At 39.7% G+C, this 12,669-nt stretch overlaps 1 pseudogene; it reads left to right on the forward strand.

Moving 5' to 3' along the window:
• The first annotated feature begins 3,061 nt into the window (after nt 1-3,061).
• On the forward strand, nt 3,062-5,036 carry LOC137297295 (uncharacterized; annotated as a pseudogene).
• The last annotated feature ends 7,633 nt before the right edge of the window (nt 5,037-12,669 follow it).

Below are 12,669 nucleotides of genomic sequence, written 5' to 3' on the forward strand. Positions count from 1 at the left end.
GCAATAGGAAACGTAGCATCCTTCGTGACATTTATCTGGATGACCGACCTGTTTACAGGGAGTAAAGGGGAACACGGCACAGGCAGTAGCGCTCCTACAGTGACAGTCGGCACTTGACGAGATCAGGAAAAAGAAATTATGTTATGCTTGTTATAGTAACATTTTTAACTTCCATTTTTGACGTTTATCACTTTGTTATGGATATAGTATATTTCCTGTCATCGCCCTTGTTATCGACCCGCTTTCTGTTTAAATATGTGCTACTATTGACAAAAACGAAATCTTAAAATTATAGCATTCAACGACAATGATCTTAATCATCAGGTTGAACATTCTTTCTGTCACTAAGACATACGTTTAACAACTTTTTTACCTGCCAGATTTCGCTTGATATTGTCATTAGAATGGTGATTCAACGCAAGCATTAAAAACCTAGATATATATTTAAATGTACTTACTATTCAATATTCCATAATTTCTCTGTGCATCGGACCGACCATGGGTACGAGGGGGGATTACCACCTGCTCCTTGCCAACTCGGGGTGATGGGGGAAGTAATTATTGTCCTGAAAGGGTAGGTAAGTCTCAAAACCTTCAGTTTAATTTTCGCTTACCCTATATTAAACGCAGTATATCTCTTTTTTTAAAATTTTGGCTGAACTTCCCTACAATCGCCAGCGGCTGAAGGGATGATGTAAATCCAACTAGGGTCCATGCAGGTAGCAAAGGTACTGTAAGTCCCATGGACCTTGGTATGGTGATCTACCTTCAGTTGTTGGCGGTTTATAGCCCATTTTCATATTGTATCATCATCTGTAGTTAATCTGTTTTAGATTTACTTACTAGTTTTAAATATCTATCTGTGATGATCTAGCTGTTTTACTGTCCTTCGCTGACAGATTTTTTACCATTCACTATTATGTATAATATTAATGGTTCTCGTCACAGCTGCCCCAACAGTGATATCAGTTTTATCTTTCAATATTAGTTTTAATTGTCATTGTGATATTCTAGTTGTTTTACTGTCATTTGACGACAGGTTTTTTCTCTATTTTACACATATTCAATTTCAATGTCAAAATATGTTGTCGTTACGGTATGGCTGAAATATTGCTGATGTGACGTTAAATATTAACTCACTCACTCAGTCGCTCGCTAATGTCTCATTACGACGTAGATGTAAGTGTTTAAGGAAGAAGACCATCATCACCTAATAGAGAGTAGTCGACATCAATGATAACAAGAACACGTCTGGATAACAGCATTTCCCCAAAAGCATAGTTTAATTTTAAATTGCTTTAGGAAGTTGTGCAAAACGTTTTTAACTTGATGACTTTCTCATGGATAATCTCGCGAAATAGCCGATTGTTTATAACATGGACATAAGAAAGAAACTTCACAAAATGTCATTTTCAAAGATAATGAATAATTTTTCTCTGACGATGCATCTATGTCTCCGAAATGGGATCCCTATCTTTCGATGTTAGCAAAGTCCACTCAAACCCATCCATTCGTCGTGCAAATGACGTTAGTGGCAAACCAGGTTTTGTACGTGCAGTCGATCATGTGATCTTAGCATCGAAGTTTTATTCATTTGCATTTGTTTGCACTGGCCTCAAGAATTGAAAAAACACCTTTAAACCACAGTTCTAACGGTACTTTAAATGCCACGATTGTCAAATGTGCAACGTGAGCGTGCCGTTAGCATGTTGCGAGCGGGAAGATCAGTTATTGACGTCGCAAGAGCAATGGGATGCAGCCGTCATACTATGTATGACTTGCAGGGTCGTCTACAACAGACTGGCACCATTTCTGATCGGTCGTCCACGTGTGACGTCACTGGCAGAAGACCGTCAAACAGATTTCTACGGCAACACGAACCAGGGCTAAGAGGTTTAGAGATCGACTGTCCTCACAGACCATTCGAAATCGGGTGCGAGTTACCAATAATCTCCATTCTCGACGTCCATATTGTGACTTGACATTCTGTATACCCATGTTTTAGAACGGCGGTGTAGCCTAATGGAACTGATTGTGGCACTGTCAGTGTATCGAGTACATCACACAGATCTCAGCAATGAAATAATAACAATGTAACCATCTTACCATCTCTTGTTCTTGTGAAGCTTCTTTTTTGACTCAGTATACAATGAACACATAGTAAGTGTAATGTTCAAAGTAATTCGCTCTGCAACTGCTTGACCCATGAGCCACATGGACATACGACTCTAGGTAAATACACCATTTGTTGATTTTTTAAATATATTTAATTTCATTGAGATAATTTGATCAATACCCTTATTAAGATCATTTGTAAAAATGGAGTTTCTGTAATATCAAATACAATGCACTGGGCATAGCGTGACCCGCCGATTGTTAGCCAGTCTAGGTAGAGTCAGGGCCAACTGCAAAGTGGTGTGTTAGGCAAAACGAACGGGTTCAGACTGCTATTGCCCTCAACCACCAGGATCCCTTCCTCCACCGCCACAGGGCTGCAACCTATGACAAACGGGTTATTGGACTTAATATTCCCCCAGGTGGTTTCCAAGTGCGCAGATCGATGCTCGTGATGTTGATCACAGGATTGTCTGATCTAGACTCAATGAGCAATTTTCAATGACTTTAGTAATCAAGACGGGGAGTCGGGGACTGAGCATTAAATAATGCTTAACTGCTCCCTGGATTGCAAGGTACAGTTATCAAGGACTTGCACACACCCGGGAATCTGACACTAACAATGCATTTTAATAGATCGTTACAACCGCCCTCAGAGCACAGTGAGTGAGTGAGTACGTGAGTGAGTCACACTGGTTCAGCTATATCGTGACAAAAACAGTTATATGTTTATAAAGTCAAATTTTATAACCATGTAATAGAAGGACAGTAGCACAACTAGGAGCACATATACAGACATGAAACTAGTCTGGAAATCCAACACATTTATCTACAGAAGACAACACAATATAAAAAGATTGCCAACAACTGAAGGTAGGTCACCATACATGGAAGTCGGGACCATGGGGACTTACAGTACATCACAGCATTGTGACGGAAAGTCAGAATGACGTCACAAATGAGCAGATCCAGATGCCGCCATGGAAACCAGAAGAAACGGCCAGCTGATGACACTTCACTGCTGTATACTCGCACCTCGCGGCATTCATGGTATCGCGGCAAGAGGTATTTCCGGTTTTCTGCTCGAGACACGCCTCCTAGCGGTCATTTGCATATGTAAATCGGCAGTCAGACGTCAGTGGCTTGTGGACATTTTGGAAACAACCACGATGTATCAAATCTTCGTAAGTATTATCCAGGAGAAATATTAACATTAAATTCAGGAATCTTTTGGAATCTGTTTCAACCCCATGCATGAAATACCTGCAATAATATTTACGTGTGTCGTTTATTACCCTTCCCACTTGATCTGAACTTGGTCGCCTGCATCTTGTTGATGCCATATAAGGTAACGTAAGTGACGTTAGGAGCCATATTAATCTGCCAAAAGTTGTAATTCAAATAAGGAAAGAAAATGTGAAATGATCCCTGATCAATGAAAAAGAATTTGCACACTCAAACAAAACAGAAAGTAAGAGAGAATTTTATTGTACTATTGTACACATGGTTACTTATTCATATGCTGTCATTATTTAACATCATATTTTGCATTGAAATGCCTAAAGTATAAAATCAAACAATATATGAAACATAAAGAACATTAAAATGAAAATTAAATACTTTTAAGATATTAAATTTTCTCAAATATTCTTTCTCTTTTTTATTCAAATATTTTTAAAAAGAAATGTTTTTTTAAATAATAATTTCAATTTTAATTTTTTTTTTCAGGATTTTTGCAAAACTAAGAGAAAACTCAATTTTCCTGCTAGGGCAAGACAACAGTATGATCCTGTTAGTTTGCAACAAGCATTTACTGCCACCCAGACTGGGATGTCAGTTTATCGTGCTGCACGCCAGTATGGTGTTCCGGAGTCAACTCTCCGGGACAGAACAAGGGGTAATGTTGCAGTTGGTGCATAGCCAACTGCAAGAGGAGAAAGTTAGTTGAACATGTTAAATACATATCTTCCATAGGCTATGGGTACACCAAACCTAATGCACAATATCTTGCTGCAGACTTCGCAGTCACTCAAGGTGAAAAAACACCAACTGACAAACCTTTGAGTGACAACTGGTTTTATGGTTTCCTGAGACGCTGGCCTGACTTGAAATTGGCGAAGCCTCACAAACTCTCAATGTTGCGAGCTCAATATGCATCTAAAGAAGTCCTCTCTGCATACTTCAGAGAGCTGACCACCATCATGACGCTTCATGGTTTACATGACAAGCCTGAACGTGTCTTTAACTTGGATGAAACGGGTGTGACAACTAAACACGCACCACCCAAGATTGTATGTGATGCTACATGTCAACCACAGGCTGTAACGTCACCAAGGTCCTCTACAGTAACCATCTTGGAGGAGGTAATGCTGTAGGAAATTACACACACACCATTCCCCCACCCCACCCGTATAATTTATTTCCTGGAAAAAGACGGAATGATGGGTTATTAAAAGGTGCTCCATCAGGTTCCTCTGGTTGCATGTCAACGAGTGGCTGGTCCTACACAAATATATTTCAGAACTATCTGACCAAACACTTCATTAAGTATGCTGGTATTTCGGCAGATCCGTCAGGACCCAAGACTCTTTTTCTCTTTGACCGCCATAGATCACATGTGTCTTTGACGCTTGTGGAATGGGGGAAAATGCACAACATCATTTTCTTCATGCTGCCACCTCACACAAGCCACATCACACAACCACTGGATGTTGCTGTATTTGGACGCTTTAAATGTATGTACAACAGAGAATGCCAGCTCTTTCTTCAACAGAATCCAGGAATGAAGATCACAAAGTACGAAGCTGCCAAGCTCACAGCTAGCTAAACCATACTTGAAAGAGCTCTTCAACATTCAGAAAATCTGGCATCTTCCCTCTCTGAAATCATGCATATCATGTGGTGTTGGTCTCACCGGCTAATATCTATACTGCTGTACAAGATCAGAATCAGAATCAGAATAAAGAAAATGAGGTGCAGGCATCAGCTAACATGCCACCGTCATCATCACAGGCATCAGCTACTAATCCATCATAATTTTCACAGAGAGCACACAAGTTCTTTGAGGAGAGGAAAATTACTTCAGTTACCACCAAACCGAAACAGAAGAGATTTGTACCACCATATCTTGGACGAAACCTGCTCAAACAGAAAAATGTAAACATCATGAAATCAACAACAACACCCAGAAGAAAAAAATGTTCCTCCAGTAAAGAAAACCAAACCTTCAATAGCTGTACCAAACACTTCTACTTCCAGTCCACAGCCCGGCCCATCGGTATACCATGTAGATGATTCGGACCCCAGCAATTCTTCCCATGCATCTGATGATGACTATGAAAATTGTGTTTGTGGTAAGAACAGTCCTCCAGCCATGAGGTCCCACCCCTATCTTGTCTTAGTGAAGTGGGCTCACTGTGACAAGTGTCAGCACTGGACTCATTTGTCATTTTGCACTGGCATCACACAGTAAATTTCTCTGTCCACATTGTGAATAAATTCTCTAAATGACTGTGAAACTAATTTGATTGACCATTTGTGCATTCTATTTTGGAAGTATGGTGGTTTCCCGGGATAATGTTTCGTTATGGACACAGTTTTGTTCAACTTGGATAGCAAAAACATATCTCGACCGTTTTCACATTGAGGTGACTAAAGAAATTTCATTTTTCCCCTATTTCACCTTGCAATCCGAGTTTTAGTGTTTACGATACGATGAGTCATCTCCTTTGGTAAATATTAACCGGCTTCATTCGTCTAATGGCTCTCGCTGAAATACTACCAAACCTAAAATAATATTTTCTTCACAAATGCACTGATTACATGTCATGTTAATCGGATTTCATTATGAAATAAGCCATATAAGTTCCAAATTCTGTTGACGATTACGGGTATGCTAAGTACCGCGATACAACGAGGTCGCAGGCTACCAGTACTCGATGTAAACGACAGCAGACAGGAAAACCATTTAGTTTACTTTTTTGTTCACAATGTTGATAAACAACATGTTTGTTCCAAGTGTATTCCATTGCTTCAAATACTCAATAACACCCGGAATCCTGGCCAACACATAATGTTTACTCACTGTTTTGTGTGAGTGTTTTAAGTGAATCTAAACTTTTGACACAGCTATGATGAATACGATACACATAAAAAGCGACATTATCATGTACGTGTAAAACCTCATAGAACTAACGCTCATCTTTCCAGTTAGGTAGTGTACTGACGGTTAAAGTTGATATTACATCCTGGGCCCCGTTTCACAAAGCTCTCGTAAGCCAAACATCTCGTAGTATTTGTCGTAGCGCTCGTACTTACTTCGTTACAGTATATTAGGTTACATGTTACGATTATACATTGTGCTAATTTTGATATTAAGTTCGACAGACATGGTATGCCTAAATACACACACTGTGTTATCCTCCTTGGGTTGAGGTCATCCGTGGAAGGTAGAGAGAAATTTGAATTCAAGCTTATGTTTACTGGAAAACGATATACCGTGTACGTCGTTCAGGTTTGTGTGAGGAAGGTACAATGTGATTATGAAATGTTTTTGCTGACTCCGCATTAAGCCCTATTGTGTACAACATTACATCTATCTGCGCCAGGACTTTGAGATTTGTAGTAAAATATATGATTATGCTTTCACATTTGCTGAAAGACATAGCCAAGACCTGGTCTGCTTGCTTGAAAAAATATATCATCTAACAATATGTCATCAGGTACTGTTCATACTGACAGTGGTTAACATCTATCATCTGCTTTGGCACGTTAAAGTTGGCATTCATTTATATGGCTTGTTATACGTTTCAAGTATTAACATGGTAAAATAATCACAGTTTCACCACTTGTCCATGATAAAAACATGTCCGCATAAAGTTTCATTTTTTAAAAAATGTCTTCAAAGACTAAATGGGTGGGTGAGTAAGTTTTAGCAATATCCAGCAATATCACGCTGGGGGACACCTTTTATCCAGGCAACCCCACTGCCCACTCATGGACTAAGAGTCATTCTCGTTTATGAAACATAGTGTACGAAGACACGTATATGTGCTCATAATAACGTGATGCATAAGTAACAGGTGATACTTTCACAAAGCGGCCGTAGCGCTATGGTGATCGCAACTCCCATACTTTAGCATAGACTTACGACAAACGTAGCGCAACGATCGTTTTGTAACACGGACCAAAGAACATTAACAGGACGTTATCACTCGTTGGTTCCGATACCCATATATAAGCACAAGAAGATCTTCATACACAGGACTGATTATAGCAGAAACATGTCTCTACGCTGCACACCTCTCACATAAACAGTCCACATTCGCCTTTCTGAACACCGATATATTACTATTATATCCGGCTATCAGGAAGTTGTTTCAGTTAAACATGTATTTAAAAAAACATCATAGGGACATGGCCGCAGTCTTGTCATACTTTGTGCAAACATCAGCTGGTTTAGCTGCTACCAGTTGAAATGCCTATTATACAACTGCAGTTATACAACTGCGAAACTGCTTTGCTACGCATGAGTGTAAAGGTATAAACTTCTCTGTCGTACCCTAGATGCATTCTTTCCAATATAGTGCAGAAAAATGAAAAACAAAATGAACAATATATACTGAGAGACTCCACACCCTTACTCACACACCCTAAACAAACACAGGCACTCAAACACTAACACACACACAAACACAAACACGCACGCACACATACACACATACACACACATTACGTCTGAGTCGACGACGACTTACAGGTTACACGACACCAAACGTCTTCCCGAAGACTTCTATAGTAACGATATATCTTCTTAAAACTCATACAGGCTATCAACAGCCATTCCATGTAAACATGGGCACAGTCTGGCCTCTAAGCTACAATAAAACACAAGCTGTGGCCAACTTGTCCTGCCATTTTTCCCAGCACAGGAGGCGGAACACATCAACCCCCATCTCCACACCAAATGTCACCTACTTCAAAATATATGTAGACACATAAACATAACCGATGGTGATAAATATGACAGCACTAAATGCTTAAAATTGTGGTCAGTTTTAATAACAGGGTGGATGTGCTTTTAAAACACATAAACATCTTACACTATTACATCCAATTACAGCTGTCACAGGCCTCTGTCCGCTCGGGGAGCATGTGATGTTGATATAGTGTAGTGGAACCTATACTATGGAGTAACACAATACAAAACTCTGGCAACGCACTGGCTGCCAGTCTGTTTTGATGACGAATTACGAGTTTTGTCCACAGTTAAGACGGACGACGGCGCGTCCACTGACGTTGACGTTGACGTTGACGTTGAATAGACATTTGTCAGCGAACTGTTTTGGACAAATCAATGGAGTCGATGGTGTGATCGTATGGGGAGGCACATACTACAAACGGAGATTTAAATTTGACTTGGTGGTGATTCTATGGAATTTGACACCAATCGGAACATTTCGAAATATTTCGCCTTCACATATTTCTTATTATTCACCGAGAACGTTGTTTTAACGTGCCAACGCTACAACATACAGAAGTCGTTTCCCTGCTGGTTTGCTTTCAAAATTCAAACACCAATGGCTTTCTACGGAGAATTCCAAAGGGCAGAATCCTAATTCGTATTCAGTGGTATAAACAATGATGACAGTCCAGGATAACTACGTCATATACTGATTGGAAAGTCCCGTCTTTGAGGTGCGTGTCTTATATTTATGATAGGACAACGAGCTTTGCCATTGTGTATACAGGACATGTAACTATCACCATGCATAGTTTGATTCTTGCGTCAGCCAAACTGACTTCACCGTACGGAACTTAGTATTATATTCTAATTTCACCAGTGCGTTCTGTTTCTTTCTTTCGTAACACATAGCAAATGCTCAAGAGGACATGCACCGTACACTGGTGGCGCTGTAGGCACAGAGAGGCAATATAAATGAATGAGTGGGTGGGTATTGGGTGAGTGAGTAAGTGGGTTAATAGTTATTGTTACATCGGCAATATTTCTTTTGACTAAGACGAATTTGACATACCTAATAAGACCCGGGTACAAAGAGAAGCCCATTTCTCGTGTCCCTCGTCGTGACATTGGTGGAATATTGTGCAAAATGGTGTAAACCCAGACTCACTTACTCACTTTGGAGACATACATTAGTGATACCATTGGATATCAACTACAACTCTTTTAGCATTTGCAAATTCTTACTATCCACTTAAACAAATGACTCATGTGCTACCAATCCCAATCCACTTACAATCCACTTAAACAAATGACTTATGTACTGACAATCCCAATCCACTTACAATCCACTTTAACAAATATACTCTTCTTCCCAAAAATCTGTCTCCTTTCGGCGACTATACTCGAAAAGAAACTGGAGAGACAGTAAAAAGACGGCACATTTATGGAGAGACAGTAAAAAGACGGCACATTTATGGATGAGGACATTTTATTCTTTGCGTCAACGCAACAATGTCCATACATCAAATATATATCATTTATATGTATCTGCAAGCTGACATGTTTACACGAGGCTGGTCTTAGCAACAAAGGTAACTCCTCAGTACAAGCAAAACATCAATATCAATGCCTGTTAAAAGGTACACTCTACACAGGTTTTGTAATGCAAAAATGAAGCCAGTCACTAACCGAGACCAGTGCCAACTTAAAACTTTAAACGTATTACGTCTATGATATGTCTTGTAATAAGACCAGCCTCGCAGTATTACGATCATGAATGGTACACCACAATTCACCACAGTTTTGTGCAAAGTTTAGTTTGGATGCGTTTTAAGTTCCCCTTTTCGACATGCACGAGATGCAGGGGTTCATTTGAAACCTGGTTCCACTGCCGGTCCCCATTTTGTTAACGTACACATCTGGCGAACTGTCTTTTAAATACCACAAAATGAAAATACGTTCCAAATACATACTACTGGTAATGTTTGAACGAAATACTTTTTGCTCCCTGGCCACAGGTTAGAAAATATGCAAATAAAATTCAAAGAAGCGTCATTGAGAAACGTGAAATATTATAGAAAACAACGTGTTATCATGCTGATACATTTGTTACAAATCAAAACAAGAACATTTGGAAATAGTCAAACATCACACGAGAGCAGATATATATATATCATACAAAGGGTAGTGATCTCGGCAGGATAAAGCCTGCGGATATTTTCGGTATCCGTTGGGGTCATATGCGGATACCGATACAAATTAGAGAAGTCATATGCAAATTTTAGGGATTACTTCCACACTGTAAACAAACATGGCGTCACACCCATCTATCGGCGATCATGTCCAGAATGACGGCCGTGGTCACGGTACTGTGAGTGCCTTGGTGAGAGAGAATTGTTGTTTCGTAATGATAGACGGGGCTGATTGCGACTTCACCAGCACCGAAACACAGGCGTCTTTCAATCATTAACTCAGACAGCAGCCAGGAAACTCTCGAATGAACTGTTTGACACTTTGTCAGTTGACAAGTGCGCTTGCAAAATGCCTCGCGAACACTAGAATTATTGTTGAAACGTTTAACTGAACCCAAATTCCACACGTGGTTTTTGTCATTTTTCAAACTAAGTTAATATTTGTTGACAATAATACGCTCTTTAACATAAAAGCTGACTGGAAACTACGTAACGTAACGCAGTCAAATGAGTGATCAGTAGAAAACTGCGTCACCGAGCTTGTGACGTCACATATTACTATGCACATATTTGTGACGTCATAGATATGCAGGCGCATCTCAAGTTTAGTTTCATGATCTGTGGCAAATGAAATCGCATTTTTTTCAAGTTTTAAAGTAAGAATGACACTGTATGATAAATAGGTTATCACATTCGTGTGTTTTGGGATAGTTAATATCCTGCATTGGGAATACACACTGTATTTAGCGAGCCATGGCTCCAACACTTGGAACAGTAAATATCATTTCTACATATATTATTTTCTTCTTACCTTCTGATGTAAATAATGGATGTCAGATGGGCGATGACAGCCAAGACGAGAAGTGTACCAAGTGATGCGACAGCTGGCAGTACCTGGTTCGAGCATTCTGACGATGCCGGGCACTCTGTGCAAAGTTCCAGAACAAATAAGGAGTTCTGGTTTTAAACTGTCCAACAATAAATCATCCGTTCCTGTTTCGGATTTCTTATTTGTTTGTGCACTTTAGAGGATGCAAGTGATTTACATATTTCAACGCAGCAAAATGGCTGCCTACAAATAGGCTTTTCATCATTACAGACCACGATGTTTCTGTTGTGTGAGTGGCGGTACCTGATTTCCAGTTAAATTTGTCAGTAACCCATTCATATACTCATCAATATTTTCATGTCTTGCCACATAGATTTGACCGAGTGAGAGAGTGAGTCAAAAATTAACGCCACATTTGAAATATCCAAGCCATATCGTGACAAAAACTATTTATACTATAAAGATGATGTTCTCGTCACGATATGGCTGAAATATTCCCGATGTCATGTTAATCATTAACTCACTCACTATAAACATGAAAACAAGTTGAAGAGTAAAACTTGTTGCAGTAAAAATGCAAGAGTGATATGACTATAAAACTAGCATGTTAAGCTGAAACATTTTATTTGAAGAAGACAATACAATGTTAAACATGGGCCATACATTATCCGAAACTGAAAGTAGGTCACTATTCTAGGGACTGTGGGGATTTACATTACTTTCGCTGGCTGCTTCGATCCTAGCTGCTTTTACACCATCCCTCAGCTGTCGGCAATCCTTGACAATCTAGCGATGGATTTAATAAATTACAACGATACTGCATTTAAAAAAACAGTAAGTTCAATTTGTTAGGGACTTAGATGTTCTCTCGGGGCGACAATTTCGAGAGATATTTGCGAGTGGATATTCTCTGGTGTAACGTTGATGTTTAGAACATGATATATGATCAGTGATTTTGCTGGGATATACGTTTTACAGTTGTACCCCAATGTATTATTTGATACTGTAGTCACCGACCCGTGAAAGTCCGGGGTAGAATAGGCCTTCAGCAACCCATGCTTGCTATGAAAGCCGACTATGCATGTCGTAGGAGGCAACTAACGGGATCGGGTGGTCAGGCTCACTGACTTGGTTGACACATGTTATCAGTTCGAAATTGCGCAGATCGATGTTCATGCTGTCGATCACTGGATTGTCTGGTCCAGCCTCGATTATTTACAGACCGCCGCCATATAGCTGGACTATTGCTGAGTGTGGCGTAAAACTAAACTCTCACACTCACTGTAGTCACCAAATTGGCTGTTAGTAGTCAGTGCATAGTGTGTGACCACCCGATCCCATTAGTCCCCGCTTGAAGACCAATTCTAACTCGGACATTCACATGTTCTGCGTTAAATGAAGAACTTCACTGAATATAACAATACATTTTTATTGTTGTTTGATTCTTTGACCAACGAATGGACACCCAACAACGCATTTTCGGTGTTTGTTACAAAGTATGATCTTCGCTATCAAATACACGGAATACAGTGTTAGAGCGAAATAATATTCTTACGAAATAAATCTTTACC

This window comes from Haliotis asinina, chromosome 9, assembly GCF_037392515.1.
Source record: "Haliotis asinina isolate JCU_RB_2024 chromosome 9, JCU_Hal_asi_v2, whole genome shotgun sequence".
Taxonomy (NCBI): Eukaryota; Metazoa; Mollusca; class Gastropoda; order Lepetellida; family Haliotidae; genus Haliotis; species Haliotis asinina.